This window comes from Barbatula barbatula (assembly GCF_947034865.1).
Source record: "Barbatula barbatula genome assembly, chromosome: 11".
Lineage (NCBI taxonomy): Eukaryota > Metazoa > Chordata > Actinopteri > Cypriniformes > Nemacheilidae > Barbatula > Barbatula barbatula.
Genome location: NC_136774.1, coordinates 1,456,802 through 1,480,455, shown reverse-complemented (window position 1 = coordinate 1,480,455; position 23,654 = coordinate 1,456,802).

The following is a 23,654-nucleotide window of genomic DNA, read 5'->3' as shown; positions in this document are numbered from 1 at the left end:
GGGCGCTCTAACGATGAGCCGTAGAGCGTCTCTGTTGGTCTGGGAGTGCCGCTTACACACTGCACAGCTCTTCACTCCGTTACACACAGCTGGAGCAGGGGCAAGCATGGCCAGTTTTCTGTCTTCTATAGCCACAGTGCTCGGTTCTCATATCCGCATAACTTTCAAAGCCAGTTTTTTTAATATATCAAACATTTCCCAGTCAGACATCCTAAAAGCAAGAGAATTTAAACTCACCGGACTGAATTATGTTTTTATATTTTATTTTCAGCTGCTGCCATGTTCTTTTTATTGCAGAAGGATTGCACCTACATGACAAAAATCGAAGGTATATATGTGTTTATATATATATATATAGTGCCTCCAATTCGACTGCGAGAAATAAACGTAACGCTTTTTGTCACGTGGCGTTGCCATGGTGAATCGTGTTATCTTCGCTCAATTGATGATGGCTTTTTAAAGCCGCGGTGATCACGAGTAACCTCGAGTAAACTTACTCAGAGTGGATTGAACTCATTGAAACCAGCTGTTCTGAAACAGAAAACTCAGAGTAGCGATTATCTGAGTAAATCAACTCAGAGTTCACATTTTAACTCAGGGTTGCTTGAACCTCCTTATTGAAACGGGTCCCAGGAGAGGGAAGCAAAGGATAGGAAGAAAGACAGGATCATAACAACTTTGATGAATGAAAGGAAGAGCCTTTTTTCTGTCGCGCAGCTTCTCTGCACCTCATCTGCATTTCTTCTCCATGATCACACTGAAACTGCATGGAGGCAGAAATCCCAAAGCTGTTCAAAGATTTGATTGGGCTAGTCCGGTGTCAATTAAGAAAAAAAAACAATGGGCCGCTGAGCTACGTGTTTCATGGGCGTTTCAGCGGTCGGCCCAAAAAGCACGTCGGCCCCCCGGGAAAGTGCCCGGTATGCCAGATGGCCAGTCCGCCCGTGGTTGCTGATGCAAATATAGAAATAGTGAACACATATGAAAGTAAGTATACACACAATTACACATTCAACAAGCTCTTTGATAGTTGATTTGTCTAAAATACCAGTTCTATGAATGTTATCGTGGTATGTGCTTGCACGCCAGAGCTCTGTGTTGTGGGGCACAGACGGACATTTCGCAAATATTATCGCAAATTAGAAATGGTTTGTCTGTGAAAATATGCTAGGTAACGTTTATTAAGCTAATGCTTGATGATCTTCCTTTTTTACCTCTTCAAGGGAGATGTAGGAAAAGCCGAGCAACAGTGGAGAATAATTCTCTAGAGTGTGAATTATGATATAGCCTTTTCCCAAATGTCACTAATAAAGAACAAGCTCAGGAACAGGTTAGAGCAGACTTCTCTGTTAAATATAATGAGGATCTGAGCCTACATGCAAAGAAGAAAAATCTGCTGCTATGAATTTAAACCATCACCACGCATGCTATCCCTCTTTACTGCTGAAATATATTCAACACCAGCTGAAGAGGGTAGAGAGGAGAGCACAGATTTCTAAATGAAAACTGCCCTAAGACTGTACATAGTTCTTGTTCAAGCTGTAATAAAAGGGAGGCAGCACAGTTTTGCAGTATAAAGTTTTAAGTTCTGAAAAGAAGACAGCTGTTCTTGGTTGCCTTCAAGTTTTCCAGGACAGTGGACAGTATTCAAGTTATCCAGTAAGCATATATACTGTATTGCTAACAATATTAAAATGCCAGTTTATGTTCATTTAATTAAAGTTTTGATGCTTGTGTGTTGACAGAACCGTGAATAAGAATGAGAAAAGAGCAGTGAAATGAACAGAACATGTAAGTACAAGTCATTTTAATTTGTTCATATATGCTAGGTGCAGGGTGTATTATGTAATACTATGCAATACATATAGGCAGGCCAAGGTAATATAATCTAAACAAGACTAAAGTAAAATAGATAAAAAGTAACGCTAAACATATATTTTAATGCATATTGTGGTAATCACACAGTTGTCAACTGTGATTGAACACGAGAAAGATTGGGCTAATTTTGATTAGTTTTGGGCGGGTTTTAAGTTGCCTTTGGGCTGGAAATTTTTATTGGACCTGGCAAACCTGGGCACTACGGGGCCATGTCCCAGCCACGTCAGTCTCTGTGCCCTCTCACTGATAATAAACAAAATCGTTTAAAACTATTTGCTATATTAATTTGATGAACACTGATTTAAGAAACAATACCAGCAGAACTTTATATGGTGTCTGTTTTATTTGTCAAATTCCGTTTTTCTCTGCTTGTATTCTGGCCTTTAATTATTTAACTTTTCTGAATTCTTTTCAAGAGGTAATTTAATTTTTGTTAAGCGAAAAGCGTGTCTAAAAAAACCATGAAACGTATACAACACTGAAAAAAGGAAAAGCTGTTTTACTGATTTTATTAAAACAAAACACTTACCATCTACTTAATAATTTTTAGTTTGAAATGCAAACATAATTGAATTGTGTAAAGTCTAAATGAAATTCAAAAACTCATCACAACATGATATGATCACTTTGACATGTTCAAATTGATTCAGATTTCCAACAAATGGTGTTCATGTAAAATGATATTTTCTGTTGTTTGATTTACTTGATTAAAATGAGCTCATGTCACACAATTACTTTGCAATTTGTATTCAGCGTAATTCAATTGCGTACAATTAATCTAATTCTGTCTTTTGAAGTAGGCCTATATAAATGATTTATTGCAAAAATATATTTATACAGTGTAATATAATTACAAATACTTATTGCTTGTTTTCTGTTTTTATTTTATAAATAACTTTACCATGTTACCTTATATTTACTATAAATTACTACACCTTTAAGGTTCAAATTTAGAACATGATAAAACTGCCTACATACTTAATTTAGCTTTTTCAAGACATAGTGATTTTCCTCACACTTAATGAGGTAGGCACGCAGCAGTGTAAAAAGTATTTTCTGACACATTGCTGACATACCAATTTAGTCTTTTTATTTCAAAGAACATCACATGTTCACATAATCTGCACGAGAGCATCAGCGAATGCGCTTTGAAAACTAGGACCATTGGTAAAGTGAACACTATGATGTTTTCACATGTTTTATTTTACATTTATAATTATCTACCGAGAGGATTGTACCTTTGCAACTATTTAAAATACACAACCCATGCAGCCGAGTTGCCTCCAGAAAGAATTAAAATGCTGTTGCTGCACAGTTATTTGTGGCTGCATTCAAGTACAATATCTGCAAAAGGCGAAAAAGAAATTTTAACCAATTAAAAAGCATACAAGTTGTATGCACGTCTGTGTACCAGAAGACTTCATAATGTTTACCAAATGTTTAGACAGAGCACAACAAGTACAATTACTAAAATACAGCATCAGCCATTTACCTTTCTGGAGAAACCATCCACTCCTCCAAATATCACAATATTGTATCTGGGAGGCAAATAATATGAAAAATTCATAAAAGAAACATGCAAATGTTTTTGTATATTAAACTTCACTTTAATACAAACCTTATTAACTTGTGGTTTGTGTCCACATGTACCAGAGACAAGGGCCCTGGTACAGAGTACACTCTGCGCACAACACAGCCAAGACTTGACAACCTTGATATGATGCCCATAGAATCAATTCTATGCATAGAGGCTGCAACTCTTCTCCACTGAACCCTGTGGCCCAATGACTTTAGTCTTCCTCTGACCATCCTGTAGCCTGCATTTGGTAAATCATTCTTGACAGAAGCAACCAAAATGTCAAGTTCTTCATCACAGATAGGACTATACATGTCCCTGACAGAAAGATCATATTCTTTCATGCATCTGAAAATTGTGTTCCTTGAAACACCCAATAGTGTAGCTATGCAGCGCACAGGAAGGTGAGCACGGAGCATTTCTTTCAGGCGTTGTTCCTCAACCAAAACTTTTGGTCGTCCTGTGGTGTGTAAGACTCAATGATCTTTGCTAGTTCTAATCTCAGTGCCAGCAGGTCATGACTGAAGGGCCCTTGAGCAAGACACCTTACCCCTGATTGATCTGCAGTAATGTGACACTGTATAAAACTACTTGTAAGTCGCTTTGGATAAAAGCGTCTGCCAAATGAATAAATGTAAATGTAAATGTAAATGCTAGTCCTGCGTGTTCAAAATTTGGAAGGATGAGGGGAACAAACTGTTTTAAAAGTAAAAGAGTTTATTCATCAGATTTAAAAGGTCTTCACATCGATGGTTTGTTGTCGTTGTTGTGGAAAGTTGTTCTTGTAGCTTCAAAGAATTGCTCAGACGAAGAGGGTCCAGGTGTCAAAAAGTTAACTTTATTTGTGCATGCCAAACAAAGTGAGATCTTCCCAAAGCATCTAAAGTTACAGTGTTTTCAAGCCCATAATTATAGTAGTATTTCTGACAGGGGGGCTTCTTTCGAACCAATCAAATACCTTACTGTTATCTTTTCATTACATGACATGACTTTCCACCAATAGATTTCCAGCAGTCAAGTATGTTTTTACTTGTGGTTAGCCAATCGTAGATTCCTTTTTTTAAAACATAGTGCCCATTGTATACATCGTTTCAATGTTCATAAGACATGGAACTCATGCTTAAAACTGTAGCTCGTGCATACATATGATGTCCCTGTGGCTATAAAGTCATTAAACTGGTATAATGAACATACTGCTTCAATTCAATGTGGAGTGGTCATGCGTTTTTAGACAACACTGAATTTTTAAAATTCTGTGCTCTTAAACCATAAGTGTAAATATATATGTTTGATAAATGTAAATAAATGATACTTGATTATGGCTTAGTATGCTGATCATGGCCCTTAAATCATTGCATAATCAACTGTGGTTAAATGTGGTTTCTGATTATATTACTAATACTCCCACATATTCTAATGTTCCTATGAATACTTCTTAATACTAAAACAGGTAAATTATAACTGTGGTACATAATACTGCACTTTGCAGTGAAGCCTCATCAAATCATCTCAACAACCCAGAAATTACACAATACCGTCTCCATACGAGTCCAGTCAACAACACAAAGGAAGTTTTTCACACACATTATATACAGAAAACAGAATATGTTAATGTCTTCTCCTCCTCCGCCTCCGGGTCGTAATTCCCTGAGCAACCAATCAGGTCCTGTTGGACTCTTGCTAACCACGTTCCGTTCTCTGCAAGAGCATCTGGCCGGAAATCTTCTGAAACCAGCCTTTGTTTGCAAGTTGAATTGCCTTCTGTGTCCATGAAATTAGACAAAATGTCAATGGTTATAAAGCACACAATATGGTTAAAACAAAGGTTATATGATTAAAACATATCTATTAAAACTTTAATCATGTCACGTGGGAAAATACATTTGATTAAAACAAAATTACTCATCCAATTCTATATCGATTGATCTTAATTCCCACAGGTGCCAGCAACTTCCACTCTGACATATGGGGCTGAACAATACACTTGTGCCCTAACAAGGTCAAAGAGCTCTTGCAAAGCCTTGGTGATAAAAAGGGGGTACTTGTATGTGATTAGATAGGGCCTCCAGAATATACAGCTCCTGACGACAAAGAAACTCCAAGTAATCCAAATCCAGTGATGTTGCGCTGAATGCCTGCTGTAATTTATGCAAAAGATTTTCCAAAAGGTGATGTTTCAGCTGTTGACAGCACAAAAAAAGGTATCAAAATCAATGTCCATGTTGTAACGCACACATCACAGTTCAAAAGTGGAAAGAGGTTTAAAAGCATGCAAATGTTCAACTTGTGTGTTTATTATATAATTCTCAAGTCCATTGTTTAGCACCTACTAGATATGATGTGACATGATCTCTATATACGCATGCATTCAATACACACTGTGGGCTTTTAGTAAAATATAGTCCTTTCATAAACATAAACAAAGGCTATGTATAAGAAATCCAGGCTAAACATCAATCTAATTTCAGATTAGCTGCATGAAAATGACTCTACTAAGAAATAACATACTTGAGGCCAGAGAGACTAACTTAACCGTTTGAGGGTTAAAGGTTAATGTAGTCAGCTAAATTAGCTTTAGCAAACTTTAATAAGGACCTGTGCAAACCTTTGCAACTTAACTTTTCTATTAACTATATTAAGCAGTTTATATATATAGCAGTTTACGATAAATGACTATTGATTTAACATAAATTGATTAAGTCGAAGTAAAAGTGGTATTATGAATTATTTGACAAATGTAATCGAAAACGTTCTTTAACATTATTGTCATGATCCTGCCTCTCCTTGTCTTGGTTTTCGAGTCTTGTGGCAGGATCATGTCAGTCCCATGTGTTTTGTGTGGAGAAAGAGCATTGTTTTGGTTTGAGAAGCCATGCTCTCTCTCCGGTGTCACGTCCTTTAGTCCCGTCCCCTTGTTTCCCCGGTTAGCGGTCCATTAGTGTTAGTCTTGTCTCCAGCCCTGGTCCATCTTTCCCTTAGTGTTTCAGTCCCCTCACCTGCCTCGTGCAATCCTCCTGTTAGCTTTCCCTTAGTGTTTCATCCATGTCATCTGCCGCCACTCTCCCTGTGTCATCAGTCCTTGTTAGTGTTTCCCTTTATCAAGCCCCAGTTTCCCTCTGTCCCTTGTCGGTTCATTTTGCATTTTGCACACTTTGTACATTTACCCTTCGTCTGTCTGGATTACCCGTGTTCCTGTTCCCTGGACTCAAGTTTGTGGACTTAGTTTGTTATTCTTAAGACCTTGTTTGTTTTGTTCCCCTTGTGGAATGTTTTAGTTTTCAGTCTTGTTTGTGTTCATGTTTTCCCCATCGAGGGTCTTTGTTTTGAAAAAGTCTTGTTGTTCGACACATGTCTGCCTGCGCTTGGGTTCTGTCCACAACCATAAGAATATCAGACGAATGTTTTAAGTATATTGATTTCATTCATACAGTATTATATAGATGTAAAAGTATTGTTTTAATATATAAGATGATGTTTTCGAAAAATAACTTCATCCTTATGATACCAGATCTATCGCATGATACTTGGGTAACGATACCTGTTCTTCATACAGTAATTTATTGAAGAACTAACGTTATCTAAATTAATTTTGTAGCGTAGCTTGAAAACTAAATATTCAGATGATTCGGATTATTTATATATTCAATAACCTTGTGCATACAGTACAGCTTGTACAGCCTTATATTTCTACACAGCAATTATTATTTACGTATTGGTTTTGTGGAGTTTTGACAGGGGCTTTTTTCACATAGGCTAAAACCTGTAAAATGGACTGAAAGGTTGGCTATCTATCCATCCATTTATCCGTCTGTCTATTCAAATCTATCTATCTAAATCGTACCCTATCGTCCATTAATCTATCCCATCTATCTCTTTAAGTCTTATGTATCTATCTTTCTATGAAATTTTGCTTATTCCCCCCTTTCAATATATTTAAGGGTTTTCCAGTACAATCATATGGCAACGACTGTGGTGTGTTTATGTTGATGGTAAGTACATTATGTTTGTAGTTAATATTATATTGTTTTGCCATAATAATGACGTCTCTTTCATGTATAGTCTGCATTGTACATTGTGCTGGATGCCCCATTTGACTACACAATTGTAAGTATTAGTACAGTTTTCAATAACTTTGAGACTTTTTTGAGACAAAGGGCATTGACGTTTATGTTTTGAGCAGCAGGACATGGTAGAGCTGAGGAAATGGTGGTGTTACATGTTAATGGAGAACTTTGGACTGGACCGGTATGGAATTGTTTGTATTTTGAATATTTAAAGCTTTTATGAGAAAGGAATTATCTAACATTCAATCACTATTTTCCAGGTATGGAAAATAGTTTGCCCACTATACAGAGGAGTCCAAAGCCTTCCTGAGAGGTGATTAGCAGCCTGTATTTAGGTTGCAAAACGGAAGTTGGAATAAATCTCTCAGGTAAAAGCATAGATCATAAGGTAAAGAAGACTAATCATAAGGTAAAGAAGACTAATCATAAGGTAAAGAATGGCATGTTGTCATGACTAACTTAGTAAACTTGGGCTGTATTTTCTCCCCTAACAGGAAGAGCCTTTTGACGGACAGGTAACTTATCAGGTAACTCCTCAGGAAAAGTACCAGTAACCTTAAAAAGGTAGTCCTAACGGTAACTAAAATTTATATTTGCTTTTTAGGTAGATGAAACCAATCTTTTCATCTGAGTTTGCATCGGAGAAGCAGGTGGTTCAGTCTCCACGAAAAGTAGGTTTTGTTAGAGAGGTTGTGGCCATTATTGTTCAGCATATTTTTATTTATCATCTTCTGCATTGTTATTTCTTAGGAGCGTGTCATGACGGATCTTAAAACTGCCAGTCAGTGGTGCTTGGAACTCTGGGGATCTTCTTGGCTCAGTTCAGCTTCCACTTATAATGTGCAGATGGAGGATGATTGAAGCTGCAGAGGCCTTGCAACAGTTCTTCAGTACAGATTTCATAGAACCTCTGTTTGTTTTTACTTTTATGCAGGACATGCATACATTTTTAGAGAATGTGGTGGACAAAATGCATCTTAGAGTCTTTTGTCGAGTACAAAATTGAACAGGTTTGTCCATTTTTTTTGTTTTGTGTCATGATTTTATGTAAAATGTTCTCACAATGCCACATATGCATTGAAAACTGATATGGAAGCCATCCTGCTCTTTATATATATATATATATATATATATATATATATATATATATATATATATATATATATATATATATATATGTGTGTGTATACATAATAAAACTTTATCATTAAACCATTGATTAACAAGCACCTGTTTATTGTAGAATGAGTCATTTATGTATTTGTTTATAATTTTAGGCCGGAAGAATACGTGTTTCTATAAAAAGGTTTTATTTAGTAATGTATTTTCATTATTAGTGTAGATGTTCAGTAATGTATTTCAGCAATAATTATATTAAATACCTGGCCTTGACCCGAACCACCAGTATTCACGGTACTCTTAAAAAGCAGTAACATTTACATTTAATTAATAGAATCTTACAGGTGACCTGGTGAAATGCGTTAGAGCGTGCATGTGTCTGACAGTGCATCTCGTCTGCAGACAGATGCTATTGCAAAAGTCTGCTTGAACATCGAGCGAGTGATGGGCAGCAGTTGCGAGAGCGCAGAGAGACTGCGAGATCGCAGAATGATTTGCGAGAGTACTCATCCCAGCCCATACTTATGGCAAGCCAATAGGGTCAGAATTTCGGCATAGATTAAACGCGTTTACATCTCAACGCCGTTTTTTACTGCGTTTTAAACGGTAATTTCTCTTTGGTAATTTAAGGTTACACAACGTGGTCAGCAATTGTATATAGGCCAACCAATCCCATTCTATGTATCCTGCTTATTACATATAGCGTATTGCTTTGCTTACGTGGATGATGTTAGTCTGGTGGTTATCGTGATGGATTTCTCATCGTTGATTGAATCATTTGTCGGAAAAAAAAATTTCTTTAAAATTCGGTTCACACAAAGATAGTTGTTAAGCCTACTGATCCCATTGCTCCGAATTTTTAAAAATCCCGTTAAAACAGATCGTACTGGCAGAAAATGACCAGTACATTTTCTTTTATTTTACGGACATTTCCGTTAATGCTAAAATGTAATTTAATGAAGTGCAAAATGTAAAATAAAGGTGAAACAAAATGACTACTGATGGGTTTACGATGTTCTATGTTATATCCCAGGTAAAAAAGTAGTATACTTTAGTGTATTAGAAATATGAATGAAGTACATAAATTATAAAACAAGTATGCTTCTACGTGTTGTGCTTTATTTAAAGAGTATTTAATATGTACTTTTTAAAAGTATCCTTCAAAAAAGATGTAATTAAGTTCAACTTAATAGCCCAAACAGTAAGTATATTAAATTACCAGTAATGTAATTATTTTTTAAATGTACTTTTTGAAAGTGTACTTTGTTGTTAGTGTATTTTAAATTGTATAGAAGTTAATTTTTTTAAGTGTATTAAATTTGACTTACTAAAAGTGGCAATTCAGTATACTTATGGGAAGTATATTTTTTGGAAATAAATTGTTAGTATACTTTTTTAAAGTGTACTATGTTCTCACTTCATTAGAAGTGTGACTTCTATACACTTTATACAGTACACTCTAAAATAAGTGTATTTTTAGTGGCATATCAGAGTACTTTAAAAAATATGTTAAAATACAAAAATGTATAGTGGTAATATAGTGTACTTTTAGCTTATTTGTAATACATAGTAATTTTTTAAAGTGTACACTGATTTCACTTCATTGGTAGCTTCATCGGTTCACTTCAAAATTGAGTTTTTTTATTTACTGTAGCCTACTAATGGAAAGTGTATTGAGATTGTTAGGCTGATTTCTTAAAGGGTCATATGCAACAATGCTGCAGTGAGTAAGTGTGTAAGTAAACATGTAAGTTCATTTTGTTTACCATGGTTTGTTACCATCATGTATTAATGCACAAACACTTGATTGACAGAAGGGTAAAGAACAGTAATTCTATGTATTGTATTTACATGTCAGTTCAATAGGTCTCAGGCAATATCTAGACTTAGATCTCTCTTCCGTTTTCCTGCTGTTGGCTGCAGTGGTGCATCATGGTGAGCTGGAGGCTGTAAGCAATACAGTTGTCCCCATCCATGTCAGTGCACAGAATAAAATCTAACCAAGTGTAAAAAAAAATTATAAAGATGAAATCATAATTTTGGTAGTGTTTTTACTATGAAGAGACTAACCGTGCACTCTTGAAAGATAATTTGGACTGGATTTAAAAAGACTTTGACTTATTTGAAGGAGTCTTATCAAGACCAATTTGCTCCAAATTTACTTGTTTTCAGGATGAGACGTCTTAAGTAAAACTCTTCTTAAATTAAGTCAAATGATTTTACGAGAAAGAGTTGGTAGGTCTGAAAACAATACCAACTACTTTTTTGATCTTGATATAAATTTAATATCACTTGGTTACATTTTTATTACTTAATCAGTTCCAAAGAAATTTGGGAATTAATCTAGTTTTTTGCCTGAAAACATGACAGGTTGTAATCCATGCAATGTATGGAATCAATAAATCAAGACTAAGCAATAGATGGCTACGTAAGGACCCAGTAATTGGACCTACCCACCAGTCGGTTCCCACATCCAATCAGTGTGTGCAGCATCATCGACATCCAATCACTATGTAGAAGTTTGGGCGACAATTAGCTTGTAGCCAATTAGTAACGATTAAAGTTTGAAATCCATCACTGATACTCAGGCGGTAAAAGGGGAAAGTTAGCACAATGTACAGATTGTTTTATTTCGTAGACGGGTCCGTTATTGCAGATAGCACATATATTATACAGGATGCATATATAAATGCTGGTGTTACAGTCAACTGCAAGGAAGACATCCAGTCCAAGGAAGAGGTGATTTTGCCAGCTAAACGCAGGCGAGATCGGAAACCGGTTGCAGCCAAACTGCTGTTCATGGCGGGTAAGTTCTAAAACATTTGAAACACTGTTTGTAACATTAACTAACCGACTACCTGTCATGTAATTTAACGTTACTGATGATGAAGTGCTTGAAACATATGGCGCTTTTCCATTACATGGTACATGCTCGACTCGCCTCTTACGGAAAAAAGTACCTGGTACCTGCTAACAGGTACTTTTTTAGTACCACCTCGGCTAGGTTCCAAGCGAGCTGAGCCGATACTAAAAAGTGACATGAAAGCGGCTGGTGGCTACGGCGAAAGCGCTGCGTGGAGCCACCGCAGAACTGTAAAAAAAGCTCAAGTGGCCTGATGTTTATACTTGTGCGCTGGTGTGTCCGTCGAGTCGGCATATGAAACGACCAGCCACGAGGCGGTACTAAAATCTGCAATGGAAAACAGACGGACGCACAGTGTGTCGAGGCGAGTCGAGCAGGTACCATGTAATGGAAAAACGCCATAATTAATAGTCCTCATGTAGAGAACGCTCCACCACTACCGTTTACAGACCCATAGCTTATCTTTGAAGGGTTTGGCTAGTGAAGGTTTAGCTAGTAACGTTATTATGGAATTCGTCGTCGCTATGCAGCATGTCCATTTTATGAAAATTCTGATAATTGGTCAAGTCAAAGTTAATAAAGTCATTCGGTTGTTGGGGACAACATATTTATCACGAAAGTGCAACAGGCTAAGATATAAAACAAATACAGTTGTGTCAAGGAGACATTTTCAATGTACAGAGGGGATGGACTCATAACGTGGTATGGACATTAGTGCCCAATACTGATGAAAGTATGTAACATAAGATAATTCAATGTTATGCAATGAAAGTTGCTTTGGATAAAAGCGTCTGCCAAATGCGTAAATGTAAGTAATAAAGTACAAATAAATAAAATGACCGTGACCTTCCTGTCATGAAATTATAATTTTTTTTATTAAAAGGTCACATTGAATTTGAATTTTATGTGTCTTCACAGAAAACTACAAAGTAGTCCAGAAGCGTGTTGCTTTCCTCAAGGGTGGGGATATATGGTCTTCAGTCAGTCTGGCCAGGTGAAGGGGGTGGTGAAGCAAGGAATGACGGTAAGCTTAATTTATGACTTAACAGTTATGGAACATTGTGATTCCAGTTTACAAATAATGCTGTGTCATCTTAGAATATGTTTGCCATAGGAGTTACATTGTTAATTTTAGCAGACTTTTCCAAGCTGGGTGCACAAGCATTTAGCAAATTTAGCCAGCAAATATGTATTTGAAATGATAAATATTACTTAAAAGACTTTGAAACAAATTAAGTTAACTCCCTCATGTTACAAATACTGCCTGAGTGATGGATGAAGGTGGATTCTTGGAAAGTGTGCTGTAGTCACAATATGAAGAAATACACATGTAGAAGCTATTAAAAAATGAGTCTCTGCAGTTACTTAAAGTGGTGGTGTGGACATTTTCAAAATCATTCTCTTAAACAAGATGTACGTTGTCAGTCTGGTTCACAGATGGCCAAGATGGGTGAACAGCTCGAGGGACCTCAAACGGCAACCTACAAGACAACTCTGTTCTACTCCTGATAGAGTCTGATTCCGACAATACATGATGTGATATTTGTGATCCACCCAAAAAACGAAAAATAGTAAGTTTAAAAATGTAACTGAGTTCATCAAATAGTGTGCAGTGTTCCCCAGATAATTTTACAGAGTTTACAGTGGTGGATTATAGCCTATTTGTGATGAAATGCAATGAGGAGGAGGAGGACATCCCTCAGGTGGAGTCTCAGCAGCCAGGGACAGTGTTTGTTGAAATGGATGAGGACAGTTTGAAGGCTCTGAAAGGTGGGTGGGTGTATATGTATGCTAGTGATGCCAGGGTTATCTCTGCCACCACCTGAACCCTCCCATACACCTGCAGTCATTGAGGTCATGAAGTTAACTTTATCCAATGCAATTATAGGTACAGTAATGTCATATTTATGAATCCAAATCCATTGTCATGGTTGATTCACAAGTCCATTATCATCAATGACTGTATTTCAATGTTATTAGTTATCTATCCTGTTTTAATTCATGCCCATGTCTCTTTCCTGTTTTCACAGATGCAGTGAGGGAGCGATTCCCCAACACCGAGGTGGCAGAGATCCGGGGCCTTCTACGGAGGAAGTGCAACAATGAGAGCTACAAGGCCTCTAATTCAAGTCAGAGCTAGATATGCATGTTGTTCGCCATGCATTGTTCGATCTGTTCCCGGCATTTCAAAAAGTCGACTGTTCAAGGTTCCTCCTTTTGCCAATATCTGATTTTGTGTCAATAATAAAGATCCTTTTCAGAAATGCAATTTGTAATGTGTTGATTTAATGCACTTGAACTGAATTGTAATACAATACACTTGTAGTGTAATAGCAACATTCATGCTTAACTATAACAAAATGGGGATAAAAGTACAGATTAAATATACTTTAAACTATTTGTTTCTACCTTGTGCTATAATAAAATTGCACTGGAAGTACGTGTCTATGATGTTAAGGTTGTAATTAAACTTCACTTAAAAAACATTATTATTGTCATAGTGGGACACTTTAAAAGCACTAAATGTAGTTAGGAAGTGCATTTGTAGATCACTTGAAATATTACAGAGGCATACTAAATTAACAGTTTATAGTAATTATAAGTATGATAGCAGTATGCAAAAAATGTACTTAAACACAACTATAATTTGTGCTGCAATGCCTTTTTAAGTGTATTTCCATTAGAATGGCAATACAAAGCAATTGTACTGTAAGTGTGCTTAATTGCTCATGAATCTTGATTTTCATTAGTGTCTTTTAGTGTACTTGAAGTTTAAAAAAAGTTGTTCCATTTTAGTATACTATTTACACTAAAAGTGTAGTCAAATAGACGTTAAATTGAAGTTAATACATCATTTAATACACTTAACTATACTTGGATTTGATGAAAATAGTACAAAATGTAGAAAATATACTTAGTACACTTTATTAAAGTATATTTTTAATAGAATAATTTTTCACCTGGGATTTACCGTTGTTTTACTGTCAAATATATTGATATGAGTATGAGTATGCTGTGCTTGCTTTTAATCTTGAAAACTAGTTTGCAGGAGTGTGAAACAATTAATTTTGCTAGGACGCCTTCTATTCTTTAACAGTCATGATGTTTAACTTGTGATACTCTCAGTGTAAAATTGAAATAATGTATACAATGAGCCAAATGTTAAAAAAAGGGATTAATGATAGGTTAACCACAAGTAAAAACGTATGTGACTGCTTTAAATATATTGGTGGAAAGCCATGTCAACTAATCAAAAGATAACGTCTGATTGGTTCTAGAGAAGCCTATATCTATATGCTGGAAAATACTGTAATTTTCTTTCACACATTAAAGTGGTTGATTCCCCAAACTGTGCTGCCAAAATCCGTGATCCACATCCCAGTCCAGTTGGTGGCGGTAATGCACCTTAAATTGGTTTGATAACCGACAATAAACTCTACAGACGAAAGAAGAAGACTTGGGAATGTAATTCCTCTATTGTGAAGAGGAAGATGCGATATGCAGAAGAGCTGAAGGCCACTATCAGCGTCACCTGGGCTCTCATAACACCTGAGCAGTGCCACAGACTGATCGACTCCACGCCACGCCGCATTGCTGCAGAGATTCAGGCAAAAGGAGCCCCAACTAAGTATTGAGTGCTGTACATGCTCATACTTTTCATGTTCATACTTTTCAGTTGGCCAAGATTTCTAAAAATCCTTTCTTAGTATTGGTCTCAAAATTAAAAGAAATACACATTTGAAGTATATCAGTTTGTGTGTAATGAATGAATATAATAAACAAGTTTCACTTTTTGAATGGAATTAGTAAAATAAATCAACTTTTTCATGATTTTCTAATTATATGACCAGCACCTGTATATACGCTTAGCTACAAGCAGCCACATATAAAATTACACATTTGCACATACAGGGACCATCAGAAAAGTCATGGAAATCACGGCCAGGTGACAACAAGGACGTCAGATCCACTCTCATTTTGGAACTATTTTTCAACCATGACGGCATGTGTCAAACTGACATCATTTTACGGGCGTTAAACGTCCAGATGTTTAGCCTACAGACAAATCTGACGATACCATTGTTCTGAATTCATTCACAGAATTCATTGAAAACCTTTACACACATTGAATGGCACAAAATATCCCATTTTGAAGGGCTCTGAATATGATGTAAGAATTAATTACGAATCTAATTAGGTTTTACGAATTACGAATTCCGCGCAATTTAGGTAAATTCATCAAGGCAAGACTCAGTGACGGTGACAATATGCACTATGGCGGATGGTGGAAATCGATTCAGGAGAAGAATAAACGATATTCGCGACAAAATGAATGCTCAGTTTAACCGACTGCTTAATGAAGACCCCCCAGAGGAGGAACAGACAAGTCTTGTGGATAGGTTTGTGATCCCATTTAATTAAGGGTATTTTCAAATAATATCTAAATATTCTTTAGAAGTTTAATATTTAAAAATGTAATAATTATTTGAATTAATCATATGTTTGAACGATACTTTTATTTTAACGATGCACACACTTGTGCAAGAAATGCTGAATTTTGTTAAGAGTTGTCACAGGGATGACGTGATCATGTGTGCAAAACTAGGATCATGTTCAAGCTCAAGCCGGTGCGCAAGGTTTTGCTACGACACAACAGGACAAGTTTCCTGGAAACGGTGTGCAACTGGGTTTGAGATTCGAGCTGCATCTGAATTCGCTCACTTCTTCACTCATTCACTATCCTAGTGGATGCTAAACCGCCCAGTACATGGGGAAGAAGTGAATGAAAATGAGTAAACAATTTCGGACACTGACGTAATATATCCTGCGTCTGACAGTAAGCCTATACTGTCACAGACATTTGTCATAACGCTAATATTACACTTATGTGGCTTGATGGATTGTTTTATAAAATTCTAAAGTTATTAGAATACAGCACTTCTATATATCACTGCTGTGTGTCGCAATGTACCCCACCAGAAACTGCCTAGGGTTCTGACCGTGGAACACAGAAGTCACCCATGTATAAAGCACATTGTTGAGAGGATTTGGTAGAAATTTCTGTTCAATGAAAATGACAAGCGTGCTATAACAACATGCACAGATAAACATTTCAGAACTTTATATCTATAGCAATTTTCATCTTGTTGTGACTTAAATTGCATATAGCCCATTGTTGAGAGGACTTGATTTTAAGTTCATGCTTCGTAAACTGCCTGGGGTTCCGCCTGTGAAATGCAGAAGTCAAGCATGAAAAGAGCCCACTGCAGACCAAAATAGTTTTGATTGTTATTAAATAAAATAACTAATGTGTTTAACAAAAATCTAAAGATTCATATTTTTGCAAAGTTCTGGTATGGATTTTGGGGCAAGATCTAAGTGGATCTGATGGTAAAAGAAGTTAATGAGAAAAGCTTTGGTGTGGGGCCTGGGCCATTTTAATTTACCAGCAGTCTAGAACACCTCCACATTGTTTTTGGTTCACATTGACCTTAAGAATGCAAAGTCATATTAACATTAAAGCGGCTACATCAGCATATATTGTGGTTATACAAATGTAATAAGGTTAAACAAAATCTGTAATCTTTTTTTGAGAGACCAAATAAAAAGCCATGAAACCATAATAGAACATACTCTTTATACATGTAAATGGTTAGCTCTGTTAAGTCCTTTAAAAGTCAATTACGATATACAACCTTCAACTAGTTCTATTTTGTGATGAACTTGCCATATGCTAATGACTGCGAGAAGCCAAAAAACCCAAAAAATTACAAAATATGTCCAGTCCTAGTTCTCCTCGCGCACCACCAAGTAGAACAAATTGCGCAGTGAGTTGCGCAAATGTGGAATTGTCCAAATTGTAGTGATTTTGTGGTACTGCCACTCTCTCTGGCCAGTCAACCATTGCTGCCCCCTGCATTCCTGACGTGGTTTATCCTTGTCCAGATGTTGCGTCAGTTACATCTGCTGGCCCGGCTGTTGTGCTGAAAATGTCCTGAATTGCTGTGCTGCTTTCCCCTTGTTGCTCCAAGCAAATATCTGGATGGGGGTCTGATGTCCTTCTGTTCTCAACCCATGGTTGTTCCATTGCCGGAGGAAAGCAGTCAAGTCCTGGTAAGAAGAAAAAGTGAAGAGCCCATAGGTGCATCTCATTGTCTATGTCTACTATATTTTCACTCTCCAGGAAGTTGAAAAAATTATAATATACATTGGTACATCCCCACCACATGTCACTCCAGAGCCTCTCAATGCGCTGGTTGTGAGTGCTCCTGCCTCTGATAGCACTGCCTCTATCTAGGCCCCTGAAAATGTTCATCATGACACAGACAGCATTGTTTTCTCCTCCATGATCTGTTCTGACCCTAGAAGGCACTCCATGCATGGCCACAGCATTCAAAAAGCAATCCAACACAGTGCTACTCCCGTTGTTGTCTGAGGCATGGAGAAAGACTATGAGACGACGGTACCCATCTATACCACCATTACAATTCGCCATCTGAAACACAGAGAAACTGTTATAATATAAAAGGCATTACAGTACATCATCCTATTAAACAAGTCATTAAACACATAGGGCAACTTGGTATAGAAAACATTATACTACAGTAGATTTTTTTATCTTTAGTTTAAAATTATGTTTGAAGAAATACTGAAAAAGGTAAAAAGGTTTGTTCTTAAACTTATTTTAGTAAAAGTATTGGCTGTAAACTGTCATGTTGCAAAATTCCAATGAGTTTAAGGTCTCACTTACATTGTCATTCAGGCTGCCTATGTGCGTTAATTTCTGCTATACATTCTACTATATCGCCGAGTAATCCATCTGCTGCAGGTATATTGATAAGCCTCCCTCTTGCCAATTGAAGACTTCTCTGCATTGTTTCCATTCTTAAATCAAAATAACGTGAAATAGTAGTAAACTGAAAGTTACAGATGCACCGAAATGCCATTTTTATTTTTATTTATTACACAGAGAATGCCTTGGCCAATGCACTCCTTCAACAAGAACATTACTTAATGGCAGCAGTCAAAAGCTTAAATGAAATCCTTACCTCACTAAGCTTGACTGAAACACATTGGGTCCAACATCCTCTGTTAACTGCCGACTGCACTTATTTAATGTACAGTTGCAGCGCAAAATGAAGTTTCTTCTCGCCATCGTAAAGAAAATTAGATATGCGTTAGTTACATAGGCTGTGGTGAATTAAATCAGGTTTGGCTCAGCTCATCAGTGATTGGTTGACAACAGTTCAAATGAACTAGCTTTGTAAATCAGTGGGAGGGGCTCATTATACAACAGACAGAACACTGTCATATGACAAGACAGCGGCGCAAAAAGCGGAGCTTTTCGGGCACCTTAAAACGCCTTCGGATGACTTCTTAAACCATTTCCTGTGGAAAAAAAAATAAATATCACCTAACTCTTGGCTAACTCAACTCACACACTGGTTATATTTTCAACATATTATGCACGGTTAGTAATCAATAATGAAATCATAAAGCATATTAAATGTAAAGGCATGTTTAAACCACAATAAAAATCCTTCAGGGCATATGTGGATGTAATGGAAATTTTCTATCCTTGCTTCATGAAGTGGTTATCTTGTTTTTTTAAGGTGTTTTTCACCTTATATCTTGTTTGTTTTTCTCTATACGCGTCATACCACTCTGCCTTTGCACTCGAGCAAAGGCAAAGGTGTTCTGTTTGGAATAACGGGCATCACTTCTGTGGGACTATGGTATTTAATGGTCCTGCGTATTCAAAATTTGGAAGGATATGGGGAACAAACTGTTTCAAAAGTAATAGATTTTATTCATCAGATTTAAAAGGTCTTTACAGCGCTGGATTGTCTCTCAACAAGAGCCAACCAAACAGGAAGTTTTACACACACATATATAGAATATTTTTCGGCGGTTTTCATCTTCGTGACTCCTCCCAGTCTGTGGGCAGTCTCCTCCCTTAGCAACCAATGAGGTTGCTATGTGACCTCTTGCTGACTCCATCTCCGTTCTCTGCAAAACAACATTTTGTAACCATTTGCAACTCTTTGCAACAATTCTAAGAAACTTAACTTCTGCTTTCCTCTTGAGCACATCTGTTTCCTGTTTTGGTAGCTCTCTATGTGACAGGAAACTTAAACTGAACTAAATGAACACAATTTTAACGGTTTATATGACACATAAAATGGTTATAGTTAAAACACATCTATTAAACTAAAAACACGTCATAATTTTGGCACACACATCTGGCGTGCCAAAATATGTACTGGCGCCGATACAGGATGGCTGCCTCAGTGACGTGCTCTGCAGTTGTTTTTTTGTTTTTGTTACTTTGTTCTGTCTTAAGTTATATTCCTGCAATCAGTCTCACCAGAGACGAATTGCTGGACATTCGGCAACACACATCTCCCGATATATTACCGGTTTTCGACTATTCTGATGTTTTGCTGGACACTCTTGTCGGCGGAGCAGCTGCGCTGATCACACGCTTCAAGGGGACGCGAAGACGGGGGAAAAGAGCTGGCGTGCTCGTGAGACTCAGAAAACGCGGATTTCGAATGCTGTTGCCTAGCATCCATCTGGCAAATCTCCGCTCTCTACCCAACAAAACGGACAAACTCCTTCTGCTCTCTCGGACAAATAAGGATTTCTCACACTGCTGCTCTGTGTTTCACGGAAACTTGGCTGAATGACGCCATACCGGACAGCGCGCTCTATCTGCCGGTCTTTCAGCTGTTCCGAACTCCTGCAACCCACCCTGAACCCCTCTCCAAACAACCGCCATCACCATTTACACCTCCTGCATCCCCCCTCTCCCCCACACCTGCAATACAGATAAGCGAGGATGAGGTGCGCCAGGTCTTCCGGAAGCCGAAAAGAAAAAAGCACCACGCCCAGACTGTGTTACACCAGCTTGTCTGAAATCCTGTGCTGACCAGCTGGCCCCCATCTTCACACAAATCTTCAACAGATCGCTGGATTTGTCCGAAGTCCCTTCATGCTTCAAACGCTCCACCATCATCCCCATCCCAAAGAAATCCAAAATTACAGGACTGAATGACCACAAGCCCGTGGCTCTAACGTCTGTGGTCATGAAGTCATTTGAAAAATTGGTGCTGGCCCACCTGAAGGACATCACTGGACCCTTACTGGATCCTCTTCAGTTTGCCTACAGAGCAAACAGGTCTGTGGATGATGCAGTAAACATTGGACTGCATAATGCTCTCCGTGCCCACCTCCGTCTGTCAGTGGATCAACAGCTTCCTGACAGACAGGCAGCAGCTAGTGAGGCTGGGAAAATACTCCTCCAGCACCCGTACAATCAGCACCGGAGCTCCCCAGGGCTGCGTTCTCTCCCCACTGCTCTTCTCCCTGTACACTAATGATTGCACGTCTAAGGACCCCTCTGTCAAGCTCCTGAAGTTTACAGACGACACCACACTCATCTGCCTCATTCAGTCAAGTCAAGTCAAGTCAGCTTTATTTATATAGCGCTTTTTACAATTTTCATTGTTACAAAGCAGCTGTACAAGAAAAAAATGACTATAAGTAAAACATAAAAGGTTATGGAATTCAAAACACAGATTCAGGACGGTGACGAGTCTGCTTACAGGCAGGAGGTTAAAGAGCTGTCTGTCTGGTGCACTCTCAACAACCTGGAGCTTAACACCCTCAAAACAGTGGAGATGATCGTGGACTTCAGGAGAATCCCTCCTGCACTCCCCATAATGAACAGCACTGTGACTGCAGTGGAGTCATTCAGGTTCCTGGGCACCACAATCTCTCAGGACCTGAAGTGGGACAGTCAAGTCAGCTTTATTTATATAGTGCTTTTTACAAAGCAGCTGTACAAGAAAACATTGACTATGAGTAAAACATAAAAGGTTATGGAAGTCAAAACACAGGTCAAATATCAGACACACAATAAATTCCTATATGCAGTGTTAATTAAATAAGACTATCAAATTCAAGCAGCCCCCCCCGGCCAGGCAAACAGTGCAAAACAGTATGCAAACGGTGGCGAGGAACCCAAAACTTCAGAGGGAAACCAGGCCTAACCAGGGGATTCCAGTTCCCCTCTGACAAAAACTGCTGCCTCGACAGTGCTGCACAACAAGGCAAAATAAAAAAGTTAGATTTAAAATTATCATTAATAATCTAATAGCGACTGAAGTTTTGTAGAGTCGCCACGTCCTTCGTCCAGCATTTGTCAGGTCTGGGAATGGATTGCGTCCTGCCCGCTCTAGTAACCTTGGAACAATGAGACAAGACTGGCTGAGAGTAGAGTACTGTTCTGCACTCTTTTGTTAGGACTCTGTCCTTCCTGTTTCGAGCTTTCAATCTCCCTGGGCAGAGTCATGACATTGCCACATCTTTCGGGGTCTGTTGTGTTATGTGTGGAGACATGTGGCTTTATGTGGTTACTTGATGCCACGTGTCTTCCTGTTATGTCTCTCAGCCCCACCCTCCTATCTCCTGTAATTTCTTAAGGCTTTCATTCCCATCGTCTGTTTGGTGTTTCACTTTAATTAGGGTTTTATTCCCATCAGCTGTCACCACTCTCCCCATGTAATCACTGCTCGTTAGTGTCTCCCTTTATACAGTCTTAGTTTCCCTCTGTTCAGTGTCCGCGCATTGTCGAATGTCAGTGTTTGTGATCACGTCATTTGATTACCTGTGGTTCCTGTTACAGTTTGTGAACTTATTATTTTCACTTTTATAGTGTTTGTTTCTAGTGTTTGTTGGCCAGTGTGTTTTTGTGCTTGTTTTTCCCCATTGTGGGTCTTTGATTTAATAAACGTTTTACATTTACCCTTCGTCTGCCTGCATCTGGGTTCTTTCCAAGCCATTTTGTGACATCTTTGATGCAACAAATGCATCAGTTGTTATTGGAAGTGTCCCTGGTTCCGGTTGATCTAACTAGTGCAGCCTAGATCTTTGAAATATATATTATGATAGTGTAGCGTATGCAAGAGTAAAAAGATGCGTCTTTAGTCTAGATTTAAACTGACAGAGTGTGTCTGCCTCCCGGACAGTGCAGGGAAGACTGTTCCAAAGTTTAGGTGCTAGATAGGAAAAGGATCTGCCGCCTGCACTTGATTTTGAAATTCTAGGTATTACCAACTGACCTGACACCTGAGAGCGTAGTGCACGTGATGGACTGTAATACAGGAGAAGTTCACTCAAGTAGTGAGGAGCTAAACCATGCAAGGCTTTATAGGTAATAAGCAAGATTTTAAAGTTTGTGATGCTTTATAGGTAACCAGTGCAAGGTTGACCGAACCGGGCTAATAAAAAAATTCCCCTGTATAATTGGTTGATCCCGTTCTGGTGGATATTGAAAGAGTGAGTGGATTTTGGCTTGCACTGAAATCTCTTTGCATTTTTAAATCAAATTTTGCCGAGGTTCGGGTCCAAAGCCCGGGTTCTTTCTGTGTCCTACCACCGGTATATGCGATTACTGTATTCCATCCCGGACACCATTCACCCATAAAGGTTTTCCTAGACTGGTGCACCTTACATGCATACATATACGTCGTACCCCCTCCATGAGCTATTTTTCCCTCCACAATTTATGACAGCGCATAGGTCGAAAGTAAATGATGTGGTCTTGCCCCAAACATAGTACGAGTTGTTCACATGGTAACCTCGTATCGGCTATACGAGGCTATGGCTCTTTTGTGTCTCGGTTTTGATGTGGTGTTGTTGCTTTCCTGATCCTCAGTTAGGCTAAAAATTATTCCTACTATAACTCCTGAAGTTATGAATAGGATCCCCAACAGCTTCCAGTTTTCCCACAGCTTCATCTCGTTACCCTCTCTAGTACTTCAAAAGGAACAATAAACACACTCTTGAAAATTAAAATGGTTAAACACACAGTATACTTAATGAAAATATGCGATTAAGAAAAGATATATGGTTAAAATCACACAAAATTTACTTAATTGTAAGGAATAAATGGTTATACGTTAATGAATATGATAATATGAAAATCACAATAGCAATAATGAATATGAAAAATATGAATATTAAAAATATGAAAATCACAATAGCAATAATGAATATTGATTATAAAGAATAAATGGTTATACGTATTTCCACATCCGTGAACACTTCACTTAAAATTCGTTGCACTTGCTCAAAATCCAATTTGTCC